This window comes from Bos grunniens, chromosome 4 (assembly GCF_055505025.1).
Source record: "Bos grunniens cultivar Pamir isolate PY7600 chromosome 4, Bosgru_T2T1.0, whole genome shotgun sequence".
Taxonomy (NCBI): Eukaryota; Metazoa; Chordata; class Mammalia; order Artiodactyla; family Bovidae; genus Bos; species Bos grunniens.
Genome location: NC_141168.1, coordinates 25411215 through 25425300, shown reverse-complemented (window position 1 = coordinate 25425300; position 14086 = coordinate 25411215). Strand labels below are relative to the sequence as shown.

At 40.8% G+C, this 14086-nt stretch overlaps 1 long non-coding RNA gene across 49 annotated transcripts in view; it reads right to left on the bottom strand.

Annotated features, from left to right (window-relative positions):
• LOC147373796 (uncharacterized) overlaps positions 1–14086 on the bottom strand; it is a 208402-nt gene that overhangs the window by 168203 nt on the left and 26113 nt on the right. For 37 of the 49 annotated variants that reach the window (XR_015162114.1, XR_015162119.1, XR_015162100.1 and 34 more), the window contains exon 3: positions 13145–13240. The exons of the other annotated variants lie outside the window; for them this stretch is intronic. This is a non-coding gene — a long non-coding RNA (uncharacterized LOC147373796). The remainder of the gene's footprint in view (positions 1–13144; positions 13241–14086) is intronic. 49 annotated transcript variants of the gene reach the window in all.

The window sequence follows — 14086 nt, the reverse complement described above, 5'->3', positions numbered from 1 at the left end:
ATGAAATTTTGCCTTTTCTGACAACACGGATGGACCTCGAGGGCACTGTGACCAGTGAAATAAGTGAAGTGAGACAGAATAAAACAAATTCTGTGTGATTGCACTTACATGTGGAATCTAAAAAAAAAAAAACAACAAAACACCAAGCTCACAGTACAGAGAACAGACTGGTGGCTGCCAGAGGCGGGGGTGGACGAGTAGGCAAAACGGGTAAAGGAAGTCAAAAGGTACGAACTTTCCAGTTATGAAAGCCCTGGGGATGGAACGTATGGCCGACAACCATAGTTAACAACACTGTATTGCATATCGGAAAATTGCTAAGAGTTGATCTTAAAAGTTCTCATCACAAGAAAAAAAAATCCGTAAATATATATGTTGACAGACATTATCTAATCATGTGATCACTTCCCAATATATACAAATATTGAATCATTATGTTGTACACCTGAAATTAGTATCTGTTGACTATACCTCAAAAAAAAAATCAAATGTGAATTTGAATCAAGCAATGTGTTTCTAACCTTTTTCTTAGTTCTGATTTTGTTTATATGCTCTTTTTACTTTATGTATGTTTGCTGCAGAGTTGTCTCAAGTCTGAAACTCTCTCTGAAAAAAAGGGGCAAGCTATCAATTAAAAAAAAGAAACACCCTTTAAGAAATCCCACCAAATGAATGTAAAAATATACAAAATAGAAGAATCATTTGGAACAAACTTAAACACTGACACAGCAGCCTTGGATCAGGTGTCAAGACAAACAGTTCCATTTACTGACTTTAGTAGGAAGCCTTCACAGAGGGCAGGTTGTGTCCGGGATCTCACCTTTTGACCACAAAAAATCAAATATGATTAAGGAATATGACAGTCACAGGAACAGGTCAGAAACTGGGGGTGGGAAGTATATTGTTGAGGAAAAACTTGCCCCAGATGATTCCTACATTTTCCTACATCCCACCACTAAAGCCCCCAGCCCCCACTACAGTTGAGATCACTCAGTTGAATTTATTCTCTTAAATTATTCAATGTTTGACAAATAAATTTATTGAGCACTTACTCTATCACTGTCAGGAAGGGAGTATTTTTGTATTTCTGTACAGTTAGAGCTTTCTGGGAAAATTTACTAAGACCCGGGTTAAAGGACAAGGCTTAAAACTTAAAAAAAAAAAAGACTGAAGAGATAGTAAAAGATTGGTCTCCCCTGACTTATCGTTTACATTTCAAAAGGATGATGAAACTGGGGTCATGGAGACATTCCAGAGTTACAGACTCAGAGTCTCTTGTCTTAGGTTACTGACGTCAGTAGTAATCTGTCTTGGCCTCAGAAACCCCATGTCTACTTTCAAGATAACATGAACAAATATAGATGTTAAAAACTTATCAGTCATCAGGCTAGTTCCTAAGGACATAACCATGAATAAGAGTAAGTTCAGAGCACGTGGTCAACCATGGTACCAACAATGCTCCATCACCACATGATACAGCAAGTTCTTGACAGGAGATGTATGAGGAGCTCTGAGAGATCGGAGAATCTAAACCGAGACTGGAGGGGGAAGAGTTAGCCTCCGTCTACAAGTAAGGGAAAATCCCCAGACAGCCAAGCTTCATTATCCTCACACAAGAAATGCCCAAAATGGGTGGCTCAGTCTCGCCAACCAGGGCACAAGTCCCACGAGCTTTGCTACTCTACCATCCTTGGTGTGGCGACTGGTGCTTGGACTAGCTTCTTTCGCGCTCCACCCACAGGAGGCAGAACCGCCTTGCAACGCTTTTTCCTCAGGGAAGAAAACCTTTCTCTAGACACTGCCCCACTTCTGTCTCAGAGGCCAGAACCGGGTCACACGCTCCTGGCTCAAACTAATCAACTGGCAAGGATGGAAGCTTCATGAGGCTGGAGGCTGGGGCCTCAGCCCACCTCCTCCCAAAGCATATGCAGGCAAGAATGTTCTGTTAGAAAAGAAAACTGGGATTCTGTTGGAAAAGGTCTGGTGAAAGGTCGTGGGGAAAGCCGCCAGTAGGATGTGCTACAGTCATTAAGGTTAATATTTCCCTTTTGAGAATACTGTATTCAGCATTAACCGGAAATGCAAAGAAATAAAAGACCAGCTTATCCCTAACCAACAGCACACATGTATTTAAATTTTTTTATTTTAATAGAGAAAAGCTAAAAATAAGTGAAATTAATATAGTGTGAATGAAGTGCCACAAAGGTTGGAAGACTACAGAGTAACAGAGATTAGAATTTGAAATACCAGAGGCAGTTCTGAAAGAAGAGAATTATGAAATGATGGAGAAGGTGATAATGTTTAAAGGCACAAGGGTAAAACTTTAGGGGTGATTAGGTATGTCTGTTTAGCTATAAGAGAGCCGCTATGGAGAATACTGAAAAAACGCACAGGAAATACAAAGCCCATGAGAGCAGAACCTCCGAGTGTCTGTACTACTGTACAAAGGCACTCAAGACATATCTGTTGAATGAGTGAATGAACAAACAGACTTGGATTTGAAACACTATTTGAAACTACCAAAGGTTTCTAGTCAGAGGACACATGAGATTGAAAGTACTTCTGATAAAAACTCTAGTTTTCAATAAATAGGATGGACTGGAGGAAAAAGGGGAAAAAGACATGGTCAATTAGGAAGCTACTGAAATCCTCCAAGACAAAGGTGGGCAGGGCCTGGATCCAGACTAAAAACCAGAAGTACAATTTTAAAAAGTGCATTCGTAAGAATACACACTTTGCTTATTTTATTTACAATGTCACAAGCATATAAAGAAATAGCGTTGCATATTTTCAACTCATTTATTCCTGCATGATGAAAACTAGGATGACTATCTAGTTTAATCCTCAACCGGGCTTTATACCCTAGAGGTTTCTTTTTCAGCTCCAACAGGAATGAAGCATAACCTGAGTCCTTCAGAATCATGGTCTCTGTGGCCTCCTAGTGCTGGCCATCGAGAATGACAGTTTCGGCACCAAATTTTCTGTGAAAACAAGTTAGGTTCACTCTGTACTCTAGGTTTTCTTCTATACATATATAAGGTATTAATAATTATGTCATCCCTCCAAAGAACATCTTAGACACTATTCACAAGCATACCAGGTCTATGATGGAGGTAAACAAAATATCTACGAAGCTAAGTCACTGGATCATTTATGCTTATGTCTCTAACATCACTTTCTATAACAGTCTCTGAGAAGCTACTGCCAAGAGTTTTTTGTTTTATTCTTGTTTCAAACAAAATTTTAATCTCTGTCCATATCTTCTATGCAATTTATTTTTTATTTCACCCTAGCAACTTTATTTATCCAATCTTCTTCTATCGACTATTCACTATAAAAGATAACTCAGTGCTTCCATCTGTCAAAAGACTCAAGTACATTTCCCTAATCAAAGGTTCTCTGATCTTCTGATTGGACTGCGAGTACTGCGAGCTTATTAGGTACGCATGACACAGCTTTTGCTGACAAGCAGTCTTGGCCACACACAAACGTGGCTCCACTTCCAGCCAGACCCTGAGTCCCATGGCCACTCTGGGTGGCAGCAGAGACCCTCCACCTACCCAAGAAAAGACCACTAGGTCTGAGAGGAGGGCTGAGTGCTGATCAGCAGTGCTGTCCACTGAGGATATGATCAGCATCAAACATCCAGATGTCTGTTTCATGCAACTAAAAGGTTTTAGAGATACAAGTAGTATAAGTCTTCATGTCATCTGGACCTCTAATACCATAAATGACAAAATATTTTAGCAGAAGAATTAAACAACTGGGTCAAGGCCATGTATCCTAACTATATTTAGACATCCAGGGAAGAGATTAGGGAGGAACAAGTGACAAATACATAAAATTTGAGCAAACAATGTCTTCTCTCAAAAAGAAAAAAAAGTTACTAACACGGGAAAACAAAAAGCTGTGCTGGAGAAAAAAAAAAAAAGTAACCATGGATTATATTGCCTCAGGTGTGAATAATGTTTTCATGGTCATAATAATGTAAACACTGATTATTATTCAAAATTAAATTATAGTTACAATGAAAAGGGAGAGTTCCGCACACAGAGCGACAATGCACAAGCAAGAGAAATCCTCTTCCTCTATCATGAGAAGTCAAAGGTAATGCCTAAGACTGAACAATTGAAAACTGGACAAAGAGCAACGTGCTATTTAGAGATTTGGAGGCAAATAACAAAACCATTAGTTCTTGAACTAGAGCTGCACTCCAGACAGCAGGGACTGGGGTGTGGGTAACAGTCAGGAAATGGCTGAGTTTTATAACAAGCCTTGTACAGCTCCTGGACTCTGAATTCTGTGCATGTATAGCTGAGATTAAAATTAAATTAAAAAGTGACCATGAAGATACTAGAACCTAGTCCAGTTTCTCACTATATAATACTTTTTTAAAATTATGTATTTTTTCGCTTGAAGAAAACATGGATATTTTAACCAAACAATTTAATTTTCTATTGTCCTGCTGGGGCTATTGTGTCTCATTTCATGGAAGCAAAAGAATAAATCAAAAAATCAAATATTCACCAACTGACCTGGAGACATATGAACCTATACTAGATGCTGGGAAAACATACAAGACCTCCCCTGCAAACAGTTGCTCTGTTTTAGAGAAACAAACCCACAAATAAGCTAAAAGCAATGAGACAAGCACCCTAACACTTAACCATTCTGTGAGACTTGGTTTCTTCATTTGCAAAATGCCTCATCAGGTTTTTGTGAATATTTAATGATTCAGTAGATAGAAAGTTCTTGGAACACTGCCTGGCAGATTATAAGAAAAATAAGGCCCCAAATACAAACCTTTGTCTGCCTGATTTTAAAGGCCATGATCATTCTGCTATACCACATTTCTGAAATAATCCTGTTCAACTCAAAAACAGAAAATTCTCCTAAAAATGGTATCCAGTAAAAAGACAAACTGTGACTCATTACCTAAGTATATGTAGGGGAGAATAAAATCTGAGGATAAAAAAAACTTTTCCTAGCTTTTTTCTTTTCTAGTTATTTACAAATATTTGATTTATTTAGAAACAGTCCCCTACAATATGTCTTAGGAGTTCAGTTTAGTTCAGTCACTCAGTCGTGTCCGACTCTTTGCAACCCCATGGAAAGCAGCACGCCAGACTTCCCTGTCCATCACCAACTCCCAGAGCTTGCTCCAATTCATGTCCATTAGGAGTTAGGCATGATTAAAGGTGAAGTTCTTAATTTATCAAGAAGTAAAATGTAGCAGTTATCTTCAACCAGAAAGGAAATTATTTATCACTAGATAGCACTGTACTGGATAATTTTTAAAATTATTTTAGCTTAAGGTTCAACTTACTTATCAAACTAAAAGAATTCTTTCTTTCAACAGAAGAAGGTAAGATTGCATTACTCCTATTTTAAGTTATCTCATGGCTTTGAAAATAAAGATATGGTTTAATGGAAAAGAAAACAATGACATAAGTTAAAAACTATTTTTAAACTATTCTGATATCTTAAATAACTCTTCTGACATTTTCTAAGCAGAAACAATTATGACTGTCTCTGGTTTACAATACAACAAAGAAGTACAGGAACTGAACGCATGCAGATGTGTACTGTAGCCATCTGACTTAAGAGGAATTACACTTCCCAGAATCCCTGGTCACAAAGGGCTCCAGGTGGAGTTAGCCAAAGAGGATTTCACTTCAGATGCCAGAGGAGGGACTGACGCAGCCAAAGGATTTCTCTTCTTGGCTAGATGTGGTGACGGACACTGCCACTGCCAGCTCATCCTAACACCCAGTTCCTAACACTCAGTTCCAGCTCATCCCAACACCCCTCTGGTCCACGTCTAGCTCTTTTTTTCTCAAACACGGAACCGACTGACCAATGAAGACCCCAGGTTCACACGAGACAGCTGGCAGAAGACACAGAAGTGGTGTTCTGGAAGTATTTAATTATGGATGAATAATGTTTAGTAAGCTATAATAATGAAGTAAATGAGTTAAGCTTCCCCCCAACACAGTAGCTTCAATGTGTTGATAATGTTCTATTAATTTATAGATTTATATGCCCTTTTCCATGTATCAAACATTACATAATTTTTTTAAAAAAGGGCAATCAGTGATATTAAACATCTGGAGATATTCAAATAAGTTGAGACCACAATGTCTGAACAAAACAGTGAGCTAAGAAATCCATCTCCACCATTTCTTTAATATTTACCAAATTATCATTGAGCAGTTTCATTCACTGTGCGTGAAAACCCTCCATCTCTAGTTAGCTATCTTTAATAGTCAGCCAAACTCCTGAGTTTGATAGCTAACCACCAAGATGACTTCTTAGTCTGTTTTATTTTCAGAACTTAAAAAGGAGCTGTAGTGCTAGAACCGATGACAAGGATACACAACTGGCTCAAAATTCTGTGTTAAAAAGAGTTGATGAGTTAAATTATCTTCATACTGGTATCAGCCTGATTCAACTCCCTTAACATCTGAGTTATCATAAGGTAATGAAATAAAACATCAAAGAAAATAAGAAATATAACTGCTAGTTCACTTCTGTGGATTAAAAAGCAAAAAAAATCAAGATTCTGTGTTCTGTCCTGTTTTTCTTGAGTTTGTTTCTGGCAATGTCATTCAGAATCCAACAGTCTGGGTGATTGCTTCCATACAGATAGTTCCCCAAGTCCTATCTCTACCACTGAACTTCTAGCAAAGTCACAATACTCTAGCCCCATAGGGCAGTATTCTCGTCTGTGTGTGCTGTCCAGATTTACAGAGGACTTCCCAAGTTCCTAAGTTTACAAACCATTAGCTCCAGCACTGTGATGAAACAGGTACTATTACACACATCCTGGTCTTGACATGTCCTAGATGTATAAACTTGGAACCTTTAGAGAGGCTGAGCAGCTTTATCCAGGGTTATATACCTAGTATACGTCAAAATGAGGATCTGAACCCAGGTTGGGTCGGACCACAGAGCCCAAGTTCCCCATCCTCAGTCCATCCTCCGCTCCCATTAGATCACTTGAGAATAACATTTGCCTCTGATTTTGTCATAGTATTCACTCAAAACATGCAATACACTTGTATTTAGTATGTGTTAAGACTTAGCTGTTGACTTAATAAATCCTAAATACATTATGTTGACTAATACACAAATAATAATTTTTAAAAAGCTGGCTTAAAACTCAACATTCAAAAAATTAAGATCATAGCATCCAATCCCATCACTTCATGGCAAATAGATGGGGAAACAATGAAAACAGTGAGAGACTTTATTTTCTTGGACTCCAAAATCACTGTAGATGGTGTCTGCAGCCATGAAATTAAAAGACACTTGCTCCTTGGAAGAAAAGTTATGACCAACCTAGATGGCATATTAAAAAGCAGAGACATTAGTTCACTGACAAAGGTCTATCTTGTCCAAGCTACGGTTTTTCCAGCAGTCATGTATGGGTGTGAGTTTTGGACTATGAAGAAAATGAAGTGACGTCCAAGTGCAAGTCTTTCAGTCGTGTCCGACTCTCTGCAGGCCAGAATACTGGAGTGGGTGCCTGTTCCCTTCTCCAGGGGATCTTCTCAACCTAGGGATTAAACCCAGGTCTCCTGCATTGCAGGTGGATTTTTCACCAGCTGAGCCACAGGGGAAGCCCAAGAATACTGGAGTGGGTAGCCTAGCCCTTCTCTAGGGGATCTATCTGACTCAGGAATCGAACCAGGGATCGAACACCTCAAACCTCAAACCTATTCCAGTCTTAGGATTCCACCTACACTAAGCACAATCATATTATATTATCATACCTCCAGGTTCTACATTCTGTTGATGCTACTGGAGTTCCTTCCTATGTGAATGAATAAATTGCAGGTTTATACCCTTCCTGGACCTACAGCAGTTTAAGTGGGCCAAATCCAGCCATGTTCTGAGCTATGGCAATTAAAGAAGAAATTTTAAGGATCACTTGCTATGTTTAAAAAAAAAAAAAAGTACTTTTCTACATGTAACACTTGGGTTTTCTCATCCTACCTGAATTAAATGCATCAGTTTTGCCCTGTGAAGATATTATCCTGCTGTCTCTTGTCTGAGAACAAGAATCCCCTACTGATACTCCTTACTGAGTAACAGACTGAGAGTACATCTATTTACTACGAGTGAACCTTGGGACTACAAATGCTATCCATTTGGATTAAGTTTTAAGCACAGTATGGGCAATTTCATGGTAGGCCTAGAAAAAGGACTCTCCTAGGCTTTCCACGATTTCCTTCTCCCTCTGGTCAGCAACTCCTTGAACCCAATACTCTCTGTTAGGATGCTCTACCTCCATTCCCAGACACAGGGTGACCTCTCTGAGTCCTGAGGCAGAGAGAGTCCTTTTCCCCACAGGCCCCAGGTCTAGTCCTCTAAGGACAAAGCTTTCCCCCCAGCCACTAGACCCACCGCTGCACCACTCGGTGTCCCCTTTCAGAGACTCCTTCTCCTTGAGCATATATACTCAGCCTCACCCACCTGTTCTCTTTAGCCTGGGTCCTTGCTAGGTCATTTTTTCTATAACTCTCTCTGTCCAGCATCACCCACTCACCTGACTCAGCAAGGGTCACACAAAGGTATACTTTAAAGGTATCTTTGCTTTATCTTGAGCATTGTTCTTTCATTTACATCTGAATAAAACAATAAGTTATAAACATTTTATTGTGGTTTAAGTCCCTGACTCCAGGTAGGCAAGTGCCTGCCTTATCCATGATTTTTACAATGAGATATTTTTCACTATGGATATTAATTAGTTGCTTTTAAATGTATGCAGTCAGAACAACAGAAGAGCCTTGAAATAAAGCGCAAGAGATTCCGTACTTCCTAATTACCTGGATACTAAAACAGTTAAACATGTACCACTGACAAGGGTTATAAAATTTCTAATTCTGTCAATATTAAAAAAAAAAATGAAATGGACAGAAAACAATTATCTATCCTTGATGACTTGGTATCATTTGCCTGAAGGAAGAATTTAGGGTGTTTTATAGTCCCTCTGACTTAAGTCTTTGTTTTCATCATTACTTTAGAAGGTAATCTGATCCACTCTAATGGTCCCAGAGAACCACTTATCCTTTTCCAAGCATCCACTATAAGACTGAACCTGGCTTTGGTACTCTTCTTTCTTTAAACTCACTCCAAAAATGGGCTTCAGAGAATGACTTTCTAAAGTCAACACAAACTTCAGACTTCAGATCTCTCTTAGCAACTGATCACAGAACTCAAAAACTCAGTGGTGCTCTCCAAGCTTTCAAAGCAAAACACTGAACAAAAATGCAGAGATAAGCGCAGCCTTCAAACAACACTGGAGCCCACTGGCTTACTTCCATGAAGGTCCCGAGTTCTAGAAATAACTGTTCTGTAAATGACCTTTTTTACTTTGTCAGGATCATCCACTTAAACAACCTTGGTATGTCACTATCATTGCTTAGGTCTTTTTTTTAAAAAAAAGGTTTTTCATTGACACAAGACAGAAAATTTAAGAATTCAGAGAAACACTCATAGGTTAAAAAAAACACAAAACTATATATACTATTTATACATATACAGAAGCATACTACCTTATGCCAAAATAAAGACCTTCCCACTACCCTTTGCCTGAATCTACCTCCGATTTCAAATTGTTTTTAAGGTGGTCTATACATACTCATTGTCTATGCTCATTAACGCCCACAGCACTTGGCCACTGGAATGAAGCCTCTGACTTGATCCAATTCAATGGCCTCATCCTACTTCTCATCCCAACTTGACCCCTTGATGGCATCTGATATTGACCACTTCCCTTTCTTATAAACTTTTTGTTATTGGAGTACAGCTGATTAGCAATGTTGTGATGGTTTCAGGTGAACAGCAAAGGATCTCAGCCATACAGATGATAACATGTATCCATTCTCCGATGATAACATGTATCCATTCTCCGCCAAACTCCCCTCCCATCCAGGCTGCCAGTAACATTGAGCAGAGTTCCAATAAAACAATACAGTAGGTCCTGGCTGGTTATCCATTTTAAATACAGCATGACCACTTCCCTTTCGGAACCTGTTCTTCAATGGGCTTTTCCTTCCCTTTAAAGGCTGGCATGTCCAGGGGTCCTTTGCGTGGGCTGCCCTCATTATGCCCAGCTATTTCCCCTTTAGTAATCTCGCCCATTCACACAATGTGACTCCACCACCCACATCTCTCCTAAACTTCGGACTCACATTGCCAATGGTCTGCTAGTTGTTGCCATTTCAATGCCCCCCCTTTTCAGATGTCCAAAACCAAGTCCAAGCTTCCTCTCATCCAATGGCTGCTGCTGCTGCTGCTAAGTTGCTTCAGTCGTGTCCGACTCTGCAACCCCATAGACAGCAGCCCACCAGGCTCCCCCGTCCCTGGGATTCTCCAGGCAAGAACACTGGAGTGGGTTGCCATTTCCTTCTCCAATGCATGAAAGTGAAAAGTCAAAGTGAAGTCGCTCAGTCGTGTCCGACTCTTAGCGACCCCATGGACTGCAGCCCACCAGGCTCCTCCGTCCATGGGATTTTCCAGGCAAGAGTGCTGGAGTGGGGTGCCATTGCCTTCTCCACATCCAACAGCTAGAAGATTCAAAAATCAGCAGCCATTTGCTACTCTTCCATCTCTCTCACAACTGCTACGTGGAGCTCTAGTCCATAAATCTCACGAACTCTACCTCCCAAAGCATACTCCACCTGGTCTCCTCTTCCACACCTCCACTGTCAGTGCTCTAATCCAGGCCCTTCATCTTGCTCATCTGGACGACTTCGTTCACTCATGTCCTAACTAGTCCATTTTCTTTAGTTTATCCCCATCCAGTCCAATTTTCACACTGCTGCCAGAGCATTTTTCTAAAATGGTGAAACGGTGCCATTCCTATGATTTTAAAATCTCCAATGGTTCCCCACAATCAACAGGGCAATGACTAACTATCAGGATTACAAACTCAGCTCCTTCCAATCTCATTTCCTACCACGTGTCTACTTACCAACTCCCAGGAGCCTCAAGCTCCTTCTCAACTTCTCAAACAGTGATCCTCGGACCTCTATGGCTGGTACACCCTGCTCCTTCTTCTCCACGAGGTGAGCAGCTGCCTAACCATTTCCCAACCTCCCCAGGCTACACTGGGCACAGGCTTTCAAGGTGGTCTGGTGTGTGAGGCTCTGCTGTGACATGTACTACACAGTCTCATTCATCCACACTTGGCTCTCGCTCCCGAGCTGTGGCTGAAACCTATTCGGAGGAGCATCTCAAGGTCACGAAGTCCACTCTATTCATTTTTTCAGTCTACAAAAGATTCTCTGCAGCTCACGTGATGTCTCCCTAGCCACCAGATCTCCTGACCATCGAAGTGCAGCAATACCCCTGCCATGCTGGTGGTGTAGACACTACAAGGCGTGGGAAATCAGTCGTATGTTCATTCCACTAACACTCATTAGACGTGGGGAGGCAATGGCACCCCACTTCAGTACTCCTGCCTGGAAAATCCCATGGACGGAGGAGCCTGGTGGGCTGCAGTCCATGGGGTCGCTGAGGGTCGGACACGACTGAGCGACTTCACTTTCACTTTTCACTTTCATGCATTGGAGAAGGAAATGGCAACCCGCTCCAGTGTTCTTGCCTGGAGAATCCCAGGGACGGGGGAGCCTGGTGGCCTGCCATCTATGGGGTCACACAGAGTCGGACACGACTGAAGTGACTTAGCAGCAGCAGCATCCACAGGTGAGTAAGACTCGACTCCTTCCACTAAGGAATTCATAGTCCAGTAGAGAAAACAAACACCTCAATAGACATTTACATAACATGTTGGAGGAGACCAGGGATAGAGTGATTCCCAGGACATTCTGGAGTCAAGGGATCCGGAGGAGGACGAGGAACCCAGCAAGGTGTGGAGCACTGGGAATGGGAGGAAGGGTCTGGGACTGATGGTGCTCAAAGTGAGTCTCAGAGAACATTAGGGAGAGAGGAGGGGACAGAACGGACAGAGGCAGGAAAAGGGAAATACATCAATTAATCACACCAACTGCTTTTTCGCTGCCTAAGTACAAGTAGTAGAAGTCATGAGACGGTCCTTGAAAATATATCCATACATTTAACTGTGAAAATAAACAACAAAATCGGCATTCTCCTAGGACACACTTTCTCACTTTTTGTCTGTCCCTCTCTCTCATAGCCACTGACATAAAATCTTAATACATATAATGAAAACTAGATGTAAGAATCGTCATGGCAGTACTGACATGTTTAGAGCCCATGTTTCTCATTTCATGCTTCCTCTAACAGTTTCTTCTTTTCTGCACTCTCCACCCCAAAGCTTCTCAGACTTCCCTCACTCCTGATGGCTTTCTCCCCCTCCCCTGCCTCTCAGCTCTTCCTATGCCAACCTTCCATGCACAATGCAGAACTAGCATACATCTTTTAATGCTGCCTTATTTATTCAGAGACCATGTTACCATGAGCAGTCAGTTCTTTTTGTGCTAGTATTTATCAGCAATAGTTCTGTTTTTCTTTTTCCACAGTATAAAGTCTACTCTTTAATTCAGAACGCTAATTTAGTTTCTCAAAGTCTTTAGAAGACTCAAAAGTTATTCTTAAAGAAAAAAATAGTCCTCTTAGGAAAAAAAAATCAAAATAATCATCATCACTCTATGTAGGAGAAAAAACTCAGATTTCATTTCTGGCTATGTCAGTGTTCTACTATGTAATTCCTTGGCCCATCTGATCTCAAGTCCTTATAGAAATCTTAAACTATTTCACATACAGTGATTCTTAAAATATTTTCACGTTTTTTTGTTCCACCTTACTGACAATTCCTTTACTACCTTGAAAGCTGATTAAATACATATACAGACACATAACATAAAAGAATTCAAAATGATCTGTCACTTTAGTGTTTCTATTTGTCAGCAGCTGTAGTAATCAGATTCACTAATCACCTCTGCAAGTTCAGTGAACACCACCAATGAATAACAGAATTGTGCTTCAAGCTGAGATAAGAAAAAGGGAAAACAGGTGACCCCTTGCTTGGATCTCATCTTGAAGCCACACTAGGGGGAAGGGAAAGGAAGGGAGGGGGGAAAAGCACAGATAAGAACAGTCAAAACAGTATGAGAAGTAAAAAAAAATCAGAAAGTAAGTTGATTTCACTCACAGTTAAGAGTCCCTGAAAACAAGTGAAGGAAAGTCGTACTGCATCCCTCCAGCCAAGAACTGAGCAAAAGTTCCACTCCAGGAAGGCTTGGTGGTGCTAAAAGGAGGCAAGAAGGATGTAAGATCTCAGAATCTAAGCGATGAAAGGCATGCCAGCCACTCATCCTCCCACTTTAGGCACATTTTTTAAAAAAGTTAATCATCGAATTAAATGTTATAATCCAATTTCCAAAACTGTTCTACTTCACTTAAATTGCTGTCACCTGTGACAATCTTACAGGCAGATGCGTTCATTTCAAACATCACTCTTTTCAGACTCCTTGATATCTGAAGTTCTCCATCACGTCACCGTTTTTGTTCTTATCAGGAACACAGCCAGATCTTTCTCTAATGCTACAGATCCAGCTCCTCTTAGTTCAGTCACTCAGTCATGTCTGACTCTTTTCAACCTCATGGACTGCAGCATGCCAGGATTTCCTATCCATTACCAACTCCGGAAGCCTACACAAACTCATGTCCATTGTGTTGGTGATGCCATCCAACCATCTCATCCTCGGTTGTCCCCTTCTCCTCCTGTCTTCAATCTTTCCCAACACCAGGGTCTTTTCCAATGAGTTGGTTCTTCGCATCAGGTGGCCGAAGTATTGGAGTTTCAGCTTCAGTAGCAGTCCTTCCAAAGAGTATTCAGGACTGATTTCCTTTAGGATGGACTGGTTGGATCTCCTTGCAGTCCAAGAACTCTCAAGAGTCTTCTCCAACACCACAGTTCAAAAGCATCAATTCTTTGGTGCTCAGCTTTCTTTACAGTCCAACTCTCACATCCATACATGACTACTAAAAAAATCCCAGCTTTGACTAGATGGACCTTTGTTGGTAAAGTAATGTCTCTCTTTTTTAATATGCTGTCTAGGTTGGTCACAGCTTTTCTTCCAAGGAGCAAGCG